General features: G+C 38.8%; 1 protein-coding gene and 1 long non-coding RNA gene across 11 annotated transcripts in view; one reads left to right on the forward strand and one right to left on the reverse strand.

The window, feature by feature from the left end:
- Positions 1-22,842, reverse strand: part of LOC149915756 (uncharacterized) — a 184,827-nt gene that overhangs the window by 144,711 nt on the left and 17,274 nt on the right. The gene's annotated exons all lie outside the window — the stretch shown is intronic.
- On the forward strand, positions 12,306-17,448 carry LOC116237538 (uncharacterized). 3 transcript variants are annotated; one of them, XR_016471701.1, is made up of 4 exons: positions 12,306-12,564; positions 13,328-13,429; positions 14,631-14,832; positions 17,320-17,448. It is a non-coding gene; the product is annotated as an uncharacterized LOC116237538 (long non-coding RNA). The 3 variants fall into 3 exon arrangements; XR_004168758.2 differs by having other exon boundaries at positions 12,306-12,517; XR_016471702.1 differs by lacking the exon at positions 17,320-17,448 and adding an exon at positions 14,889-15,419 and having other exon boundaries at positions 14,631-14,702.

Genomic DNA, 22,842 nt, shown 5'->3' on the forward strand with positions numbered 1-22,842 from the left:
CCAGCCCAGCTGTCTAAAGTTGTCTCCTTGCCTGGAAACACGTTGCAGTTCTTCACAAAGGAAGAATTCAATCCAGCCAAATTCCTTTAACAAGCATGTACATATCAACAGGTTTGTGCTGGCCTGAGAAGTCCAGCCACGTATAACAGAGTTTATTTCCCAGACGGACAGGTAAAGCTGCTCTTTGCTAGGAGACTTGTCATTCACTCTACTCACACTTCAGGAAGGGAGGAGATGACCAGCTGGTGGCCAATTCCCACTGGGCTCGTCTCCCTGCCTCAGCCCCAGCCCACAGCTCTGTTTCTTCCTACAGCAAATAAGCAGCTCCACAGAGCATGAAAAGACCTAAACCTCACGTAGAGCCAGAACAAATACAAATATTATTTTGCAAGAAACTTACAGGAGGAAAACAAGATTTAGTACACTAAAATACTGTGATTAATATTTTGGTAAATAAACTCTCTCCCCCCATAGAGCAGACTGTAGGCAGGTTAGGAATCCAACAAATTTAAGTGAGATACATCAGAAAACATGATGTTTTTCAAATGTACTGCCTCAATGGAAACAAATTCAGGTTATTACAAGGCATAAAACCTTACACGAAGCTATAAAAGCAGGGCTTTGTCCTGCTGCACAGGAGGAGCAACAGCATTGCTTATTACCCTGCGAGAAAAGCCTACAGGAATGTTGCAGTAGGTTCTGTTTTAATCATATACAGCTCTAACTGTCAGCAACAGACAGAGCAACTTCATTTTAAAAGCTATCCCTAATACAGCTTGTCAGGTTTTATAACCAGATAAAGGAATTCTGAATAGCCATAGGTCATTCAGCTAAGAAATGAGAATTGTTTGTCATAGCTTACTAGCAACAAATAAATTAATCTGAGGGAAATCATAATAATAATAAAAGCAAAATAGAATGGATGCACAGATTTTCACCCTTCTGCTTTAAATCGGTTAATGAAAATATTACAAGCGATTTCTTCCTGTGCACAGAAAACCATGGGACAGCCATACTTCCACATATGGCTATTACTTATTTTTGGTGTGGAACCTTCAGTTCAAAGTATGAAATGCTGGACAATACCTGACCCAAATTCCCTTAGGATAGCAGTTAAAATACAGTGTTTTTCACCTACGTGTGCAGCCCTGCCATTACTTGGCTGGCAGGCAGGAATAGTGGGATGGATGAGAGGCACTGAAAAAATCTCTGCAAAGGTCTCAAAAAAAAACATCTGGGGACTTGTGCTCTGTGTTGTGGCAATGAAACAATAACCCTTCCTCAGAGCAGGAAGCAGGACCTTTAGCATAGATCTGTATTAAATGCACATCCAGTCCTCTCTACTGCTCAAAACTGACATACCACTTTGATTTTTCTTCTAATCAAAAGACATTTCTATGTCTAGCCTTTGCAATAAGGGAGTTTCTCCTTTCTCCCTTCCCTTAAAATACATACAAATAAAGGTGGAAGCATTTTCTGTTTTAAATCTCTTTGTGAAAGCCTTCAGAAAAGACGCGTTTTGCAACTGGAAAAGCTTTACAGATGCCATTGGTTCCTGACCATTCCAAATCTCAAGTGAGTCATATCTACTGAAACAGCCACTCCACAGCGATAAGAAGTCAGAAGAACAACATAGTGCTCATTCTTCTCAAACACATGCCAGAGGTTTAGGTCCAAAACATCTTGCACAAATGCTAGTAATACTCTTCAGAAAGAGAACCTGCCCATCCTCAGTCTGCTAAAACCTCTGCTATTATTTCCACATATTACATCATACATTTACACATTAGCAGGATTAGCATCAAGTGATGTAGGCTGTATTATCCTGAGCCCATAGACTTCTAAGCAAAATGTTTTGCTTGGATGTTTTAAGCAAAATGCAGTCTGTCCTTGCCAGTGCTGGCATCCACATCACACACCTGACAAAATCAGGCAGCCGTATTTCCTGGGAAATCCAGTGATCTAATTGAAACAAGCAGGCTGTCTTAGAAAGCATTTATTATTCATTGTTGCTCCATTAATATTGTATGGCATGGAAGTGATCGCCTTGAAAAGGTTACTGTCAAATGAGTAAGCAACCTCTTTGCCAGTACAGGAAGGTCAACACCTAAGACCAGGACAGAAGGCAACTAGTCAGTCATTTATATACTATGTGATGAAAAATGACAGAGCTGAAGACAGACCCACCACTACAACTTCACTTTGAATTATTCAGGAATCCATTTGCTCTTCTCCGTGAAATCTGACAATAGTTTGCATATTTTTAAATTGCACTGATAAGGCCATGGGAAATGTTCTACTGATAAAAGTGCAGAATATAAATTGGAACTGGATTTACTTAACTGCCCACCATAGATCATTCTGACACGCTTTCCCCCTTAAGCAACAACACAGAAAAAGAAAAGCAAGCAGTGTTTTGCTTCCAAGTGTGCATCAGACAAATGTTTCTATTTCAAGCTAAAACATAAGATTCGAGGAAGAAAAAAAAAAAAAGAACCTAGCAGGAAATCCTTCTGATATGTGCTAATGTATCAGAGTCTTTTTTTTTTTTTTTTTTTTTTTTTTTTACACAATAATTATACTGGTAGTAAGAAATGACACACCCTAGTAAAAGGTGGATGAAGCTGCTTGGAAGGGATATTCTTTTCTTCAGTTATCCCCTATATCCAGATATTTATCTGTCCAGCATGTTTCTTTCTCACTGTTACAAATCCCCAGAGACCGATTTGACAGCACAAGTTACTAACCATTAAAGCAAACACACTGCAGTAGTACTTTTTTCTTTAGGCTAAAGGAACAGCAAGTCCTTCATCACAACTCATAGTTGTAACATACATCTGGAGGCTTCCCACTTCTATCCATGGGATTTGGAACAGCACTACATCACACAGCAAAGCAAAATTATATATGACCTCATAGAACTTATCCTAACCCCCCCAGAAATTTTGACAACTGGGAAATAAGCAAAAAAAAAGAGACAAAACGAACAAAACAAAAATTTAAATATGTCATCTTTCACACTTTCTTCACCTGGAAAAGTAAATAACAAAAGAAATGCAAACAGATGTATGTGTTATTTGTTTGTTAAAATAAGAAGATGAAAAATTGTTTTTTAAAATCACCCTTATTATATTTCTATGCTTGGAGGACAATGGGTGGCTTCTTTATTAACAGCATTGAAAAGCATGGCATAAACTGCTTCTAGCAAAAATGAATTAGGAAGAGAGCAACAGAAGATTGCCCCTTTCCCCCTTCTTGTCCTCCCCCCCAAGGTGGTTCACCCACGTTGCTCAGCATGGGGTCCCATAGAGAGATGTAGCCTCCATCAAAGAAACTTCAGCTAAATCCAAACAAAACAAATCCAACTCTCTCCTGCTGCTCCACCCCACACTGCCTGCTTCCAGAGCCACTCTCATGGGATCAGACTGCACCAGCCACACCAACTGCACAACGTAGTTCCAGCTGGGAACCGACTGATCTCGCCAGTACCAAATCTATGATATGAGAACATCGTGAGAGCTATGTTCACTTTAATTCCCAGGAAAGATCGTATTCCTTAAATTAACATTTTCTGAAAGCAAGGAGTAGATGGAGGAAAACCTGGCATCTTTGAAATGGATAATACCTGATCGACTAACTTCCTGATAATTAATTGATATGTTAGCAGATCTCTAATTGAAAAACTCTGTATGTATTCCCCAGAACCTTCCATTACTTTTTCTGTGGCATTAATCATTAGAAGACATCTATTACAGATTACCCTTTTCAAAGGCAATCTTCCTGATAAAAAGTCAGAAATGTTGGCAAGGTTAAACACCCAGCTAAATTCCAAAGAGAGCAGGCAACTGGTGAGTATGGCACTCATGAAGATTCAGAAAGTGTCATGCTATGAAGAAGATAAATGACGGCTTTCCAAATTTAAGGGATAACACATGCAGTGTAGTACACAAGTCAATACTCCCCTATGAATAATGTATCTTACGAGGTGGTCTACATGCTGGCCCACAAGTTCCTTACCATCCTAAAAGAATTAGGTCAAAGTAAACAAGCTTTAAGTGGGTTCTTTATATACAGAGTATAAAAGGAAGGTGTTTTTTTTTTTTTTTTCTTTCTGTAGGTGATATGTATTCCATAACATCTCAGTGCTCTCCTTTAATTATTATTTGCCGGTTACAAAGACTTTACTACTTATTATTTATAGCAGCATTAAACATACAGCTCACTCTTAATGTCAGTATACTTCTACTCCTTTTCAGGTGCGTAGAATTCATCATACCATGAATTGGTAATCATCAGAACAGTGAATAAATCTTTTTCATGACTATAACTTACTTCTGTAGATGATGTTATACAGGAGCTGCCTGTGGATTGTCTCTTAATTGATAACTTTGGAGATCAGGGAGAGAGGAAAAGGCTGGTATGAACTACATTCCATCACACCCAGGAGACTGCTGGCATTTCTGATGTTTCTTTTCTTCTTTCTACCTGCTTTGTCATTTTGTCTAATAAATATGAATTGTCACATGCATTATAGTATTATAGATACCAGGTATCTGCTCTGCACTAATTCATTTACCATGATTTAGGAAAGCCATTTTTTAGACAGAAGTCTGCAGCCACAATTTAGGACAATGCAGTATGTAGGAGGCATGTCTATGATGGAAGAACTTCTACACTTAGCCATACAGCCAAGGGCAGGGAATAAAAGGTCTAAGGGAGAGGTGCTTGAGGTTTGGAGCCCTAGCTGAGCCCCAGAGATTGTTATCACCCCTTGAAGAAAAAGTGCTTGGATTGGTAATGGGAAGATAGTTTGTCCTTAGGTTTAGTGACAAGAACCTTTGCATAACAGGACTTGCTGTAATTATGTAGTATCTATAGAAGTCAACAGGCCAGAGGAATGAATCATTTCTCTGTGTAATAAACGTTTAATAAATAACCGTCACTAGGGACACGTGGTAAATTTGAGCTTAATCTCTCTTAAGATTCCAAGTGGCTGCCGGGAACAAAAGGTCTTATTAGTATTATACTAAGGCAGCTAAGTGTGAATATAGCTCACCAGTCTACCAGATAGACCTGCAGTCTATTTTTTTTGTTATTTCCTATGGCAGAGGATCCAAACTGAGAAGCAACTCCGAGCAGAATTTTACTCTCAAGCATTTCATTCTCAAGCTTGTCTTCAGATAGAAAGTAACTCTGTGGTGTTCAGTGATGTCAACAACTTTCTACTTCAATTGATGGGGCAGAAATGCAATCTGACCACCGCTGCTACTCCAACTGTACTTTGTTCCCAGTTAGCAACTGGGCAGCAGAGAGCAGTATCTGATCTAACCACAACTTGGGCAGCCCTGCAACAAACACCCACCTCCAGCAACAGCCCTGGAGGCAAGGACTGGGAGAACAGGCCAGACATCCAACAAGCTGGGAGAGCTGGAGCAGGAGGTCATTCAGAGAAACGCCGTAGCTCATGTTATTCTGAAGGTCAACCTTCCTAGTCCCTTGGTGATCAAAGGACACATTCTTCTGTAAGGCTGTATTAGAAGAGCCATCCTCATCATTTGGCTTATTTACATCTTTATATCACTAACAGCCCAAAAGTCTGAAGGGTGGGTATCTGCTTGGAGTTAGTGATTCAGTCCCTCCTAAACCCATGCCTACAACCACATAACCTCTGGACACAGAAGACAGTGCTTCTGAACCACAAACAGAATCTTATGGGACTCAACCTCCACATAAGTGAACAAACAGTAGAAGCACTGTCAATTTTACTTCCCATAAGTAACTCCAAAGTTGTTCAGATCTTCTGTTCAGCATCTTCCCAAAATGAAATCTCAAACAGGCTACTTGACAAAGAATAGTAATTTTTTTAACTTAACAACTGTGCTTCTTTGGTAGTTGTTTTTGTTGTTGTTGTTCCTTTTCTAAAATTTCCTTAATTAAAAATTAAAAAGCCACCAGGTCTTACAGCTGTGTTATGTGTATCAAGTGATCTGTTTGCTCAGCAAGGGTTTCATGTGTAAACCTGTACAAGCTTCTGAACTGTGATTATGGAGCTACATTAGCGTTTTCAATTGCTAGCCAAGCTTATGGCCCTTGCACACATCACATAATATACTGCTTGTCTTACACATGCAAAGAATACATTAAAACTGCAAACACTTGCCCATGGGATAGACTTCTTTATGGCTTAATGTGTTCATGGTTGTAATAAAATAAATTTTAGGAGGAAGAGTCATAAAACAAAATTCAGAAAGTAGAATAATGGGATAATTATGCTTTAAAACCAAATGTTCTTTCTTTATGTCACCATTTCATAAAGTCAAAACAATTTATTATAGCAGTACCTCAACAGCACCACTATATAGTTAATGGTCAATTGCTGCTTCCAGTCTAAATACTGCTTTTCTTGAACTTCATACAGTTCAGGAGTTCTAGCTTGTGTTAGACTGGATCTTGGCTTGTCAACAACCTATTCATGCATATGGCTCTCTACCACTAAAATGGAGAAAGCCAATTTTTAAGATTAGGAAATACTTTTGGGGTGCAGAAAAAAAGTCTGCTTCCAGGAACACAAGTGAACAAGGAGCCAATAAACTCTTCAGCTACAGAAAAGGTCTTTTTCTTGGGCTTTTCAAGCTTCTTTCTCAGCACCTCTGGCATTAGAGGGATGAGGAACAGAACAGATCCTCGGGCAGGTTGAAGCAATGCCCAGAGCCAGAGGTTGGGGAAAAAGGAAAAAAAGCGCCCAATTATTTACGTACTAGAAAGAGTAGCCTACATTTTTCAGCTTGAAAAAGAAGATCTTGCTTTGAATTTCTTGTACATCTATATTTTTTTATTTCATAAAATAAGAAGATCGAATGCAAATTCTTAAGGAAAAGGAGAATCAAAAAAGGGTGGGAAGATTTGGAAACACCAACGGGGTTTCTGTTCTACATCACAAACAGCATCACAGACAATTTTACCTCAAATTATTAATAGTCAAGGTTTTTCAGGATAGAATTCAAAGGGGGCATTCTGGGAAACTGCTGGTGGCACACGAGGCAGCAGTAACATACGCGTTCAGGTTAAACACTTGACAGGTTCCAAATTTGAGTTAATCTTACAGAAACTGATACTGTCCCATCTCATTTCTCCAATGATCCCTCTCTCCTGCTTCCTCCAGAAGCAGCTGGAGCATCAGGATTAATTTTAGGATACATCTCTCATCCCTAGCCCTTCTTCCCTCTTCACTTGCTCAAGGGGAAACAGGCCAGCCCTGGGACAACTCCAACTGCTCAATCTCAGGATGACAAAATCTGAGATGCCCCACACTGCTGAATAGTGCATGGTAGCACTGTTTGCAGGCAGAAGGACAATGCTGTAATTCTATTCCAATTGAGACATTGAGAGAAGGTACTACAGGGTCATATAGAAAAAAAAAAAAAAAATGCTTTCTTCCTCGTGCAGTGAAATAGCTGCATGGAAATCTATATAACCTAAGCTTCTATATTCTTTTGAATTTACTATTTCTTCAAATCAAATATAGTTTGGTTTCTTTAACTGCCCTATATGAATTCATAGCTAGATGTTTGACTTGCACAGAACTAATTGTCTGTCAAGAAGATACTTTGCAGCCAGATAGCTTAATTGGACATTTAATTTATCTGCAGGCTTTGTTTCTTCATATTTCAAGTCATATTCCTTAATGTTTGCTAAATTATGCATTCTGATCACATCTTCAGATCTGCCTTTGAGTGTTCTGTTGTTCTTTGAGAAGAAAGATGTTTCTTATTAGCTTTTAGCTCCCTACCATTTCTGACATCATTTTCCCATATTCTGGTGGGGGGGGAGGGAAACATGGCAGGCAGCTCTCCTTAGCACATAGAACACAGACTGACTCTGCTGTCTCCAACCAGTTAGCACTAGTGAATTAGAAACAGAATCCAGAAATTTTTCAGTTAGTTGCAGGGGAGGAATGTCCCTGGTACCAACGCAAGGCACATCTCATGGATGCTGGCAGAAGAGGGTACTGCAGAAGTTTTCTGCTACTCAAACAATCCCAAACATCCTCATACATTTGTGGCCACAGCATTTGTTTCTCAAGCTTAGCCACCGCATCAACCCCAGCACCTGCCCGTGCTCTGCACAGCCCAGCACACACTGTTGCACACAGGTCAGCCCTACAAGGAGTCATGTATTTCACCCTTTTGTCTCTCCTCCCCCTAAACATTTTCAGAGAAAAAAGTTTCAGATCCCAGTCTCCTCTTCCCTTTTCTGCTATCAGGCCTAGACAGTGTATTTATTGACAAATTATTAGCCTAGCATAGCCTGCACAACATACTACCATCATAAATTGATGAACTCAATGGCCTGTGTTATAATAAGAGGAAGAAACTCTGAAACGTCCTTGCTCTCAGCAGATCCTCAGCATTCTCCTGGTAAAGATTTTAGTACTTTTTGTGTAATGATCAGAGTAGAAGAGAAAAAAAGAACACATACACAAAATTTATATCCCATAGCATATGGCAAATTAGATAAAGAGCACAGCAAACTGAATAAATTACACATACAGGGATGCTTACAATTTTATTATCAACCTTGTCTTTGGGCATCTGTTGTTCTCTTTGAAGCTGCATGACTTCTGCTGCTAACAGCCTCCCTCCATCTGATTAGTGCAGTGTATGCAATCTCCATTGTGTAACTGATCAGACATTTGTTTGCTAATAATTTTTCAACATCACTTAGACATTACTGATTTTCAAATGCATCTAATTACAAGACACTTGGAACTTGTTTGTAAAGAGATTTTAAATTTGCATGAGATGAGACCAAAAATAACGGCTTTAAGAGTCCAGTGAGGATCAGTAAACCCACCTCCATAGGAGGTATACGTATGTATAGGTACATAGTGCTTCTGCTCTCCCAAAGCCAATTGGCTCATGAAGCTGCTCTGAACAACATCCTGGCCTTAGATACTGGACCTAGGTTTGCATTCAAAGCAACACAGGTTGTGCCTAAGAAATTTATATGAAATCTTTCTGGGATACAAAAGCAACAATTTGCTGTGTTGACTTCATCTTTATCCCTTGCAGTTACTGATGTCAGGATAACCTTCAAACTTTTCACATTTTGCATTTAAACCAGATCTAGTTTATATTTACCTTTTATTTATTTGACGACCAAGGCCAAATTCTGTCAAGAAGTTCATTGCAATACAATTTCTAATCTCCTTTTGAAGACTTAGAGTATATATGTCTAAAAACCGAAATCAGCACCCAATGAAATAAAACTATCTGCTCTACAGAGCAAGAAGCACGAGCTGAAATTCCAGCTAATGGATGAAAGGAACTTTAATTTAGCTCTAAAACTACGTTGTATGAAGCTCTGACAAAAACATGCACTGCATATAATGCATCGCTCAGAAAGCCCAGATAGTCGGAGCAGGAATGGTAATGGTTCCATTAGTTCAAAAAGATCCGATTAAGGAAGACACAAACTTCTTAATAACTTATGATAAGACTGTGCAACAAGCCTACAGAAATCAAGGCAGAGTACACTATATAGAGTAACTGGTGCATGACACTATATATATGAAGAGCTGAGGCACTGCCTTTCAAATTGTTAATGAAAAATTAATGGTGCACTTGATGAAATGAATTTGCTTATTTTCATAATTTCCGTGCTGTCAAACCTTTTGCATCAACATCAAAAAGAGGGGACAGGGGAGGGAAAGAAAACGGCAATTTGTTCGAAAGCTCCTTTCATTAATATTCAAGATCATCCATTTTAAAGCAGCCGTTTACAAATCAAATACAGTCATGTGTGCCATTTTGCATATCAACGATATTTTAATATGAACAAACAACATCAAATTTCAATTATAAGCCCATGGAGCCAAAATCAGCTCTCAAATGGAAATAAAGACAGATGAACAAAACAGCTCTAAATTTTTAGCGTAGGAATTCACAAAACTTTAAGGCATTCTCTCTGCACAGTGTAAATTATTCCTTTAAATCACAGTATAACATGATCATATTTGGTTTCTTCAAGTGGACTTGATTCTCTTCTAATTTAAACCATTTTTTCTGACAAAAGAAAGAATCAGACAGATATCAAATTGGCTTAGCAGCCTGGCAGTTGTTCTTGCTGGGGATCCCCCCATGCCTTTTGCCACTTTTGTCCTACAAATTTTATCAGCAAAATGAGATCCCTTGAAATTATTTAGAACAATTATTTTCACAAAATCCTAACATTAAATACAGGATACAAATGAATGTGCAAAACCTCCTCAGAGGTAGATATGCAGGAGTATCCCTAATTCTGAGGGAAATTAACTTTTGTATTTATTTTAGTTTATTGACTCAAATATGGAAGCAAAACAAATATAGAAAAGATTCTCACCCTCTGAGGTGCTATTCATCATGAGAAACATTAGTGTTGAAGACCCTTATGTTCCTTAAATAGAGGCAACTTAGCTTATGTCAAACTCTGCACAGAACCAGACAGCACAGACTGCCTCCTCAGTAGCCCCTTCTTTAATGTGGTATTAGTGAAAGGCAGCAGAATCAAAAAGAAAACAGTCTCCTCTCCTCCAACAAGCCATTCTATCTACCTACTCAACTGGCTTGATGGTCAGATTGCACTCTTCTGTCTTCTCCTGACAGTACATAGATACATATACATACATACGTATACATATATCTATATAGACTGTCTATAGGTTGTCCTAGGTTGGCCCTTCTAAGGAAAAGGCTACAGTAAAAGCCATACCAGTTGGATACAGATGATCTCTGTAGGCCCTGTTAGCTGGTGCAATGACATCAACTTATGATCTAAGATTAGTTTCCAAGCACTAGATCATATTGTTATTATATCATTTTGGCAAATAAGCTCCTGAGTGCATTATAGCATCAATTAGAGTGGCCACAAAATTATCCATAATGAACATTATTTTGCAGAAACATTGTCAATTAGTATATAAAGAACTACAATAATGCACACTTAGTGGTGGCCATTGGTTCATTCATTTTTTGTAACATTTTCCAGCATCTACTGTTTTTATTAGTGGAGCAGTGAAGATACAGAAGTTCTGCTAGATACAACAGTAAGACCAAAGGTCTTCAATTCTATTTCCATGTTGTGTAATGATAATATACAAGAATATGGTTTCCCTTCTAGCAAGATCCTGTTGGATTTTGGCAACAGTTCCAAGTGCAGTAAAGTCAAATAATCAAAGTAAATCAAAAACAACAACTGCAAGCTATCAGAAGTCATCAAGATTTCAACTTAGTTTAAAAATTAAAAAAAACATCCCAATCTCAAGCATGTCTCCTGAAGACAATAACCTGTGATGAATGCAAGATGTCCATACATATGTAAATATCTGCAGATACTGAAGGGCTGGGTTTGAGCAAGAGGCACTGCAATAGTAATTTTGGCCTGATGCACCAGTAGGTAAACTCACCCAATATTTACAGACTGGAAGCAGGCCAGAAAAATGCTAGGTGATAGATTAGTGGGCTATCAGAAAAAAATTAAATAGAAAAAAGATGCATTATAACACTTAACTGCTGATGAGAGGCAGAAGAGTGTTTGAATATCATTACAAAGGATTCAGCTGCACTGAATGAAGCTATAGTCAGTGAAGCTATCCAGTAGGGCCAGTGAACTTGAGGAAATTGATGAGTTCAAAGAGTAAAAGGGCAAAACAGCAAAGACCTGAGCTACAGAGCTCAGGCACCCAGCAGGGAAAGCTAAGGAATCAACAATGCAATTAAAAGTCTTCAGGCAGCAATACTGAACAGTTGCACTGTTTCAAGTCAAGAGACAATAGGTAACTCCAGAGACAGAGGGAGAAGCATTAAGGTCAATCCAGACATGATTTCAGTCAAGAAGAGCAAGCTATCACCTGGTCAGAGACTTAGAGGGCATGAAAATTTATCTGAGTACTCTGAAGGAGCTAGCCTGCCAAAAGAGGAAAAACTGGAGCCTTTTAAATCAAAGGTACTTGGAGAAAACATACTGGACAGGCTAAAGCAAGGAGAGTACCACAAGCCAACAGCACATTTTAAGTCAGTGAGGTATTGAACTATCAAGGGGGAAGAAATTAGCAAAATTAACTGAGAAAACTGGGACAAAGCCTGCAGAGGTTTAATCCAGTTTAGAGCATGTATTTTTCAGCTTTTAGTTCCCTGGGTAAGTTATCTGAAATGCATCCCTTTCCTTGGAAGTGATGATTTAGCAATGGATGGGCCAGATATACTGAAGTCCCTTGTTCTAGAATGGAAGTGTCACAAGAAGGAGGGAACTTGCTAGTTCTCCTGGCTGCCAAGTAGAAGTGATGGCAGTAAGAGGACATAACATGCAAGCTACTACTGAAAGAAAAACATCTAATCCCTCTAATTTTGCAGCCTCCATTTTAGGATTCTCCAGGGCTATGCAGCAGTGAGCTGTTTGCTTCTCCAGTTTCCTTAAAGCCTTGCTCTTTATTGTCCAGAACCCCATGTGTCCTTGGCTGCTCCAGTACTCACCTGCCCAAGTAGATCACTCTACAGAAGTCCCTACTGGATGCTTTTTTCCTCCAGGGTACATTGCATTCTATACCTATCAAAGCTCACATACAAACATACTGGACACATTCTATGAGAAAATCATGATTCAATATTTCAAATATCCAGTTTTCCTCCAGTAAATCAAAAACCCTTGAAAGAAACCAGGTAAAAGATGGACATTTCTCTATGCCAGAGTTTTAAACTTTATTTATCCCTCCCCTAACTCACATGTCAGTTCCAAACAATTGCTAAAAAATGCTGTTATGTTACTTTGCAATCACTGACATTGATCAGTGACCTTAGATGAAACAAACAATATCCTGTTAGCATCTACCTTTGAGATCAGTTTGTTCATTTCTAGTCCATACATTTCAGAACCAAAACACTAGACTTCTTAATCAAGTACCTTTTAAAAGCTTATAGGAGTTAAATTAATGCAGCTGTATTTAAGTTGTAATCTCGAAGGAAGCTCCGGGCTTGCCTAGGGTTATTTTCCTAAAAAAATAAAAAAAATCTGTAGGACGGACTTTAATTAAATTCTTCTACTTATAGCTCAGGCATTTCCCAAGAGCTTTTAACTTTGGTGCATTCTTATTAAAATTTATACAAATTCTAGAAATTCTGCTTACAACTGTTTTTAGAAACACATCAGAACTTTCCCCACCCAATACACAAGAAATCTTTCCCCTTCTGCCTCTATTTTCCTTTCTATGTCTTCAGTTTCCCTAATCTTTTAAAAACTGTTTTTCTACATCTAAATGGTAGCCTTTCATTTATATTTCTTACATTTATTGCAGCCCCACTTGTCTGTTGGTCTGCAGAGGCTCGTTTCACTTCATCAAGGAATGGGGAATGCCTTCTGGGTAACACCAGCCAAGAATGCACATTTCCATAGCACGGTAAACCTCTGCTTAAGAGTTTCCAATTCTAAGCTTTCCTTTCTAATCAATTTCCCCCTATTCTTCCAGAGCCTGAGGATGATTTGCACTTTTAAATCACTAGTTTTGGCTCTTGAAGCAGAATCCAGTATCACATATTGTGGCCATCATAATTACAGTACATTCTATGAAATTCTTCAAAAGTGATCTCACAGGAACAAAGTATTATTGAGTATCTTCATTCCAGTGCAATTACTGGCAGCCTTAGCAAATAAGACAGACTGCATAAGCACTGATGCCTATCAGCCAGCTACCACTCCCTCCCCTTTTGCCCTTTAATCACAGGATGGCGTTCAAGATGATGAAGATGTGCACTGATGGAATGGCAGGACAAGAGCACTGCTGCCTACAGTCTCTCTTTCACGTAATTTTGGAAAACACAACCTGCCAACACAGCACAGATCCAGCTAAAGAATACACTGCTGTCTTCAAACACAGCTGCATTTACCAAAGTTTCACATAGTACAATTGGAAGTCAAAGACAGACCTCACTTTGAATTCCTTAAAGTAATTCTGAAGTAACAATTGGGTTGAAAACATTCAAATCTTATATCTTATGCCCATAGATATGAAACACACACTTGAAGAATGTCTTATCTTGAATCTAGCTGCTGTACCTAAGCACATCTAGAGTTGATCTGTAGAGCCACTGAAATACTAAGAATGGACCACAAAAGCAGAGTATTGGGAAAAAACTTATTTTTGAACAAGTCTGGTTACAACAACTTCTTTCCTGGCCATGCAAGCTCTCTCTGGGATATAGCTGACTTACAAGCAGAGCAGCAAGAAGTTTTTCTTGCTTCCTGACTCACCTTTCCTATGCTAGCACAAACACCTCTGACATTACTCAGGATGTTCCTTATAATTATCTGGAGATGCAGATCCACATGAATAATGTATATGTTGAGTTGGTTGCAGAACTGAAAGGTATATTAAAAATTCATTCAGTTCATGCAAAAAAAAAATAGGATATGAAGGTGGTTTTGAAGGTGTTTTAATGGAAGACAAATTGAAAAAAAAATACCTTCTTAGGATAGTCTCTATCTTTTTTCTGAAGGATTATTTATTTGTAATGGGGACTGGAGATTTAAGAATAGCCTAACTGAAAACATTTCAAAGTTTTAACAATTAACATCCCTGAACTTTTTTCTGCCTCTTTTAGAATATGCATTTATGGCTGAAAGAAGTACAACTCAAGTCTAAGAGATTTCTCTCCTCAAAAATGTATTCTTCAGTAAGTCTCCTCCTTCAAAAACAGTGCCCCAGTCCTCACTGGGCTGAGATCTGCCTCACTCTCTACTTCTGAAGTTTCAGTGCACAGACAGCACATTGGTTTCTGTTCTTCAGTCTTCACCTTAGAACAGGTTTGTTAAAGAGTTGTAAGAATCCGCATTTACAGCCTCTCACATATATTTTTCAGTCAAAGAAAAGTTACCTCGTTTACACGAGATGCAGAATGGAAAAAAAAACACATACCCACGTTTCCCCCTCCTTTTAAAGTCAAAGTACCTACACAGCCTCCATAGCTGGCAGGAGCCACACAAGTCGTACCTTTGGGACCTGATGCACAAGCTGGAGCACAGGCCCTGCTGCAGGAATGGGATGGGGTGACATCATCCTGGATTACCCTGTGAACCATGCCACAGGCCTGAGGATGCTTAACCTTCACGTACTTCCGTAAAATAGGAGAAAACTGCATCAATACAAGACTGTTTGCTCAGGGCAGTTAAACTAAATATTTCAAGTCATATGGGGAAACTCAATAAAATAGCTGCTGTGTACCCATATTGCAGAGCTCCTAGTTATTGCAGAGCTTTATCTAGTCCTGAACAAGCGAGTTTATTTGCAGCACCTTCACTAATATCCACTTTCAGTTCTGCACAATTTTAACTCTGGATACCTGCATTTTCTGACTAGGGGATCTGGTTAGTAAAGTTTGCAAGAAAATTAGCCTTCAAGGCACATAGTGTTACACAGGGAATATGTATTCATTGTCTTACCCCTCCTCTGAACATTTAGTAGTAAAAAAAAAAAAAAAGACAGTTCTAACACTTGAACAAGAAAATGGATTTTTGGTACATAGGAAGGAATAAAGAAAATTTGGTACTTCAGGCCAACAGTTGTATTTCAAGAATAACAGCATAAAATTGTCTCCACCTGCAGTTTCAGTATTAATGCATCAAAACTGCCTACTGAATAGTCTTATACTCTCTTTAGATCTTAAACATACAGCTATTTATAAATAAAATAAATTACAATCATAAAACTTAAGAGATGTGGGTCATTACACAAGAGTATAATTAAATCTGACTGGGTTCCTCCAAGCTTCATAGATGCCATGATAAGATCTTCTTGACTTGGATTAAAAATAAATTGCTGAGTAAATTAGATTTCCCAGTGTTTTATCTAATTAATCCACCTCTTAACTCAAATTGGTTGGCTTTTTAATTACCAGCTAATCTCATCCATATGATGAGGGTTTTTTCTGCTCATACCTTCTTTTTTAAGAATGCTATGGTTTGTCACAATTTTTGTTGATGATTAAGAGTTTGTTCTAAAGCTTCTTGCTTAAAATACTTCCTTCATCAATGACATTGACAGTGGGACTGAGTGCACCCTCCACAGTTTGTGGATGACACCAAGTTGTGCAGTGTGATTGATGCACCTGAGGGACAGGATGCCATTCAGAGACCTAGACCAGCTCAAGCAGTGGACCCATAGGTTCAATAAATCTAAATGTAAGGTCTTGCACCTGGGTTCTGGCAACTCTTGCTATCAGTACAAGTAGGAGTATGGATGAATGGAGCACAGCCCTGCCAAAAAAGACTTGGGGTTACTTGTGGATGGTAGGCTGGACAAGAGCCAGCAATGTGCCCTCACAGCCTAACAAAACAACCATATTCTGGGATGTACCAAATGAAGTGCAGTCAGCAGGTCGAGGAGGTGATCCTGCCTCTCTGCTCTATGCTGTGTCCAGATGTGCATCCCTCAGTACAGGAGAGATGTGGAGCTGCTGGAGCACATCCGGGTGGGGCCACAAAAGCGATCCAAGGGAAGGAATGCCTTCCCAATGAGGACAGGTTGAGAGCTGGGGCTGTTTAGTCTAAAGAAGAGAAGGCTCTGGGGAGAGCTGATAGCAGCCTTTCAGTATCTAAGGAGAGATTATAAGAATGAAGAGGACAGAGTCTTTAGCAGGATCTGTTGTGACAGGACAAGGGGAAATAGTTTCAAACTAGAAGAGGAAACATTTGGATTGAACATAAGGGAAACTTTTTTTTTCGCAACGGGTGGATGGCTGGACTGGATGATCTTATAGGTCTTTTCCAACCTTAGTGATTCTGTGGGTGGTGAAGCACTATAACAGCTTATGCAGAGAGGTGGTGGATGTCCTTTCCTTGGAGGCATTGAGGGTCACACTGGATCAGGCTCTGAGCAACCTAATCGAGCTGCAGGTGCCCCTGTTCATTGCAGGAGAGTTGAATTAGATGATCTTTAAAGATCCCTTCCAACTCCAAAGATTCCATCACTAACTTATTACGACATACTATTGGAAACAAGATTTGGCTGACGCAGATTGAGAATGTAAACTATGTTGCACTCTTCTACTTTTACATCACACTACATTGCAACACTATACAACTGGGACTAAAACCCAGTGCACCTGGAGTGTAAAAGGCAAAGGAATGCCACTGCTCTGAAAAAAAAAAAAAAAAAAAAAGTATTAAACCTCTACATTCAAGTTACACTGAACTATATCTCAATTTCCTCAAAGCAGTGCCAAAGGGTGATATTCTAGAGACAACACATTTCAAAAACAGAATGTGATCTTTGCTTCTCCTCCTCCCCTCCAGCCATGCTGAAATAGCAGACCTGAAAGCAACCTCAAAGGTTTCATGATTTGACTGCTCCAAGAGGGGAAAAATAAATTCAAGACAGCAGAATACAAGTAAACAGAAGCTGACTAGGGAATCTCAAGAACTCAGGCAAGTTTTACAATAACTTTACATTCACTCAAACCCCACAGAAATTTCAATCCAAATTCAGATAACGCTGCCAGCAGCCAACATCGTTCTGGCTCTTTTCTCATTATGCCTCTTTTGATTTTTGCAGGACAGCCTCAAACTCACAGGAAGTATTCTCCTGCTCCAAAATGGTTTCATTTTTCCAAGTTTGTTTGCTCTAAAAACTGTTGGTGCCAGCTTCCAGAAAGTGAAGGCTCCTGCTTCTTCATTTGTTTGGGATTAGCTATAAATTCAGACAAGCCCTCCTTCCTCTTTCAGCTCTCCCCATCCTAAAAATAGTTGTAATACTCTTACCACTGGACACTGCAAAAAAAGTCAAGATGCCTGCAGGGAGTCAACAGAGTGAATGAATCAATAGGACATAGCATGAAGCATGGCATCCAGCTGCAGTCCCAGCTGTGCTAAACCACCCATTCCTGGAAAGGAGGTGGGGAACAGACACTCTGCTCTTCTATTTTCCCTCCCCATTATTATCCATCCACTTCTGAAGACAGAATATCTGGCTAGAGGCACCTCTTATCTGATCAAGCAGATAAACCAAGGCATTCATCAATTCCTACCAATTCCTCTCTAGACACCAGAAGTTTTAATCCTGCATTTGATTTGATAAGACAAATGGGCTCTGTGCCAGGAAAATGGGGACATGGCTGAGCTGTGCCTCTCACGCTTTCTCAAGTTCAGAGGACACATTTCACTTCGTCTTTTTGTTATAATTGCAGCAGACTCAGTTGCTCACAGTTTCACCATTTTGGATATTTTAGAGATACAGGCCTTGTAGGAGGTGAGCACTGCAATCCTACCAAGGAGAAAATAATTTTGTTAAAGACTGTACATGGGATAATAGCTGAAAAGACAGATCTTGCAGAATATTAAGAGCTTATTCTGTTAAACTGAAAGCGCTTTTTTTTCCCCAGTTCTGGAATCTTTACTGAAATGATCTGCACTTGTGCTTTAAACTGTGCCCTGAAGGTAACCAGATGAATATACTTCCCAGATTTTTCTGACCTACAGTGCTAGCTAAAACCCCCTATTTACAGTATTATGTTGCAAGTATAGCTAGATCAGTTCGTATTGCCTACTTCTTGTCCAGATGTACAACAGTATCTTCCAGGTTAGCTGTTTTACTAATTTTGTTATAACCATAGAATGGCTCAAGAGTCAGGAGGGCAGCATAGGAGAGTTGAGCATCGCATAGAATAGAGACAAACATGCAGCCTTTGAGGCTCAGCAAAAAAGAATGCGATTAAAGACAACTTCAGCATTTCCAGTAGCAGCATTTGTCATGCACTAGAGCCCAGAAAGTTTCATAAGGTTCATTCATGCCAACAGTATCTCTGATGTCTTACAAGTTACCTCCTGAAAGAGAATTATTTTATACACCTAAGCACTCCTCAGTAAAACCTGACATCAAAATTAAAATGCAGTGATCTCAGTGTAAATAACATTTCAGAATCAAAAAACAGATGAGGTAATTTCTAGCTCAAGTATTATATGAAAAACAAGAATAGCATAAAAAAGGAGAGACTGATGTGGTAAGACCATGTTAACTACATGGTTTACCTCCTACCTCACCCTAGGAAACATTTTGACAAAATTATGTAAAACAATCTCGTTTCCAAAAATGACTTTCCTTGCACATTATGGCAATATTCTCAGTCTAACCTCTCTACCTTTCCCAGGCATTAACATTTATACGCCCATCTCCACAGAGCAAGGAGATGACAGCAAGGTAGATGTAGATATTCCCATATTTTCATCAGACTGCTGTAGGGAAAGATTAATCCAATGATGTATGGTCACCAAAGTTTGACAATGTGTAGTATGCATCACTGGCTGTGAATTAGAACATGAAGTATTTCTGTTGAAGCAAAACCTTGAAAAGGCCTCAGAAATGATTTATCCTGCTCAGCCTTCTCTCCACATTTGAGGTACACCAGAGCAATTTATAAGACAACAGCAGAGGTTATGCATAGCTAGTAAATATTAATTTATAATGGATAATTACACCCTGACTATACTTTCATAACTGCAGGTATACTTACAGTGATAATAAATAGTATTGTAGCAGCATTGATACTATGACTGCTTGTTGTGGGCAACTGCTTCACATTATGTGCTGGGTATCTCCTGTTTTGCCCATCACTGGTTCCCAAGCTGTCTAGTTACCTAACCAGCGTGCTTACTGAAGGCTTTGAAGCCCTCCTTCACTGCACTGCAAATCACTCTTCCATACAGCAGACTGAAGAATTGCTCTGTGGGATAACAGCATTAGCATGAAGCTACTTCCTATTACTTCTTCCCAAACAGCTCCTTGAAAACACGTTGTCTGTGTCTCTACGATGCCAAGAGAATTGGGTTTTTGCAGTTCAGGAGTAAACTATTTTTTGCTTTATTTAATTATTTTACAGAAAATATCCAAGAATCTGTGGCAACTTAGAAATGAGTCAACATTCCCACGCTACGCCAAAGCCAAGTATCAGTGGTGCTGGGCTGCACAGGACAGAGCCATGTTTTATGTTGTTGGTGAGGCTACAGGCAGCAGGTTGTGCCCAGCCTCAGCACCACACCCCAATATCCAGCTTCCCAGAAAGCAGCCAGCAGCTCAGTCAATAGCTAACACAACTAGCAGTTCAGAAAACTTGACCTACAATGGAAACAATGACAGTATCTTCAGTCTAATTAAAAATAAACAAATAAAAAGATAATCTCCAAAACTCATTAGGTGTTTTAGTAATTGTGGCCAAGTGAAGAAATGAAGGAATGCCAAACAGCCAGTTCAGTTACAACCTGAAAGGCAAAATGTTAAAATTTCATGCCCCCCTCAAAGTTTGTATCTTTAGCATGATGTTCAAGACCAGATACTTCATCATCTGGTGCAACTATGTCTTCTGATGTGACAGAAATCAAAGAAATTCTATCTTGAAAGAAAATCAAGTAATTCTTTCAGCCTCTCCGTTTTATGATTCACCATAACCATCTGTCAAAGCAGAGTTGTACACTGAATAACTGACACTGTATATATTAATGAGAACATACACTGTGAAATGTTACCTTACACTTGAAGACAAATTTAAAGTTTCCACTCAAAACTACCAAGTTACTGTTCACCTTTCTAGATGCTGTGCACAGTGTGACAGCTCCTAAAGGCTGATCAGGCAATCCTGATTTTTAATATAACGATTGTTTTAATATAACGATTGAAGTGGAACCCTAACAATCCTAAATTCTGCATTTTTATTTCAATGACTTTTTAAAATGTTTTTGAGGCTATTTTCCACACAGTTTACAAAGAAAGGCTGACATTTCTGATCAAATATTCACCTTTTTTCTCCTTGTTACCCATTTCCTTCTGACAAGATCAAAATACTCTCCATGAACTGCATGTGACTTACAAAAAGGTGAAATAAATAAATGCAAATAATTTTCAAATATATTGATAAGATCCTGCAAGGTGTTTCATTTCTATAGATTCAGCATTTGCTGTCAAAAAGATGCATTTCTGCAAACTGTAATTCTATTATGCTCACTAGAACCAGTGGAAAAAAATCTAGGATGCACAGCAGAAAAACAAACTTGCTTTTCCAAACCATCCTAACATTTATCATTCTTGCATTCACCCAAGAGTTCACCATTAGCCATCAGCAACTCCAATCTGACAGGCCTATGCATTCCTTAGTCCAGCAACTTCCAGATCTTGCTGTAGATTCATCAATCAATGCTAAAGCCCTCAGGCCACTACAAGTTATAGCCCACCACCTATGATTAGCTTGTTATTTAATATTCTTTACTCAGGTGAATTTAAAGATTCCATTCAAAGTTCCTTCACATCAGGACTAAGTAGTACCAAAGTTGCATCAAAAAAGAAACCCTCTCCTCCATCTATATAGACTGTATCTCACACTAGCCAAACTCAATTCTAACAACTTGCTTTCATAAAACATTCACTCAGCACTGTAATCAAATTAGACACCCTGGGAAGTGTAAGGTACATACATCATTTTTTTAAATCCTTAATGTTACATGGCTGCTAGCAGGGTTATGAAAGCAAAGCTCTGAAGCAAAAGAAAAAGAACCTTTTAGAAGTTTTGTGCTAATCAGAAAAACATCTGTTCTTTGACTGCAGCATGCAGCTTCAGCTCCAACTAAAGCTAGTGGTACTTAAGCAATGTTTACACTAAGGAAGTTTTTTGTGTGCTTCATCCAAGGGGAAGAAGTGAATATTCTCATTAGTTCATCTTACCTCTCCGCATGACCTCATGCAAAGATGTCTCATAACTTGCTGGATTTCCTTTGTCCTACCAACTGACTCAACTTCAACAAATGTGCAACACTGAGCCACTGTCCCCAAAAAAAGCTAAAATAACTCCACACACAACCAACAGCAGCTGCAAACAATATAGAAGACTACTGATTTTCTTTTACAGTGAATTTTCCCCTTGTCTGCATTGCCCCTCTTCCCAAGTTGTGTCATTCTGTAGTTTTCAATGGTAAAAAGTGTTTACAATGTTTGATATTTTAATAGGCTTGCACTTCATCTAAATTTTAGAGGCTGCTTTAGACACTTTCAGATACCCTGAAAAAAATATCCTTGATATCTGCACCACAAAACTGGAATTAACTCAAATTAGGTGATGGGAAATAATTAATATGGGAAGATTTTTTAAACCACAACACAAGCCTCCGGAAAAAGTAAATTTCTAGCTCATAATTCACATCTCCAGCACAAAAACTAATTCCTGTTTTGCTGATGGAGGAACACATGACAGGGAAGTTGGAAGAAGCCTACTCTGATTTGTACAATTCAGGACAGCATATATATGTTCCCATACAGACAGCCACTTAAGTCACCAGATATTCAACAAGTAACACCTGTTCCAAGCATTTGGTATTGACAAGACAGACTTTCCTGCTGTAAATGAAGTTGCATTAGTAATTTCTTAAGTTTCACTTCCATGTTGCTGTTAGCATTTGGCAAACAGTAATCTTGAGATGTGAGAAAAAAATTCAACTCTTTAAGAAAACACTTTTCGGACCACCACGATTACTTCCCCAGGACCTTGCTCCTCCATCATTACCCTCTGCTGAAGAGTCTTTTAAGCTATGGAGGGCTCCAGCATAACCAAAACTATTTAACATACAGCCTTGGTAAGATAACAAATGTAAGTAGAAAACTTCCCAGCTTAGCCACTATTAAATAGCAGATTTTTTTTTTTTTAATTTTAAACAAAGATCTTTGACAACATTACTATATGACATATTACTCTCTGACTATTATTATTACAATCGTATATTACAATTACATGTTACTCTTTCACTATATTACACCTATGAACCACTTTGAAAAGAACACTG

The sequence above is a fragment of the Phasianus colchicus genome, chromosome 16 (assembly GCF_987193195.1).
Source record: "Phasianus colchicus chromosome 16, bPhaCol1.hap1.1, whole genome shotgun sequence".
In the NCBI taxonomy this organism is placed as follows: Eukaryota; Metazoa; Chordata; class Aves; order Galliformes; family Phasianidae; genus Phasianus; species Phasianus colchicus.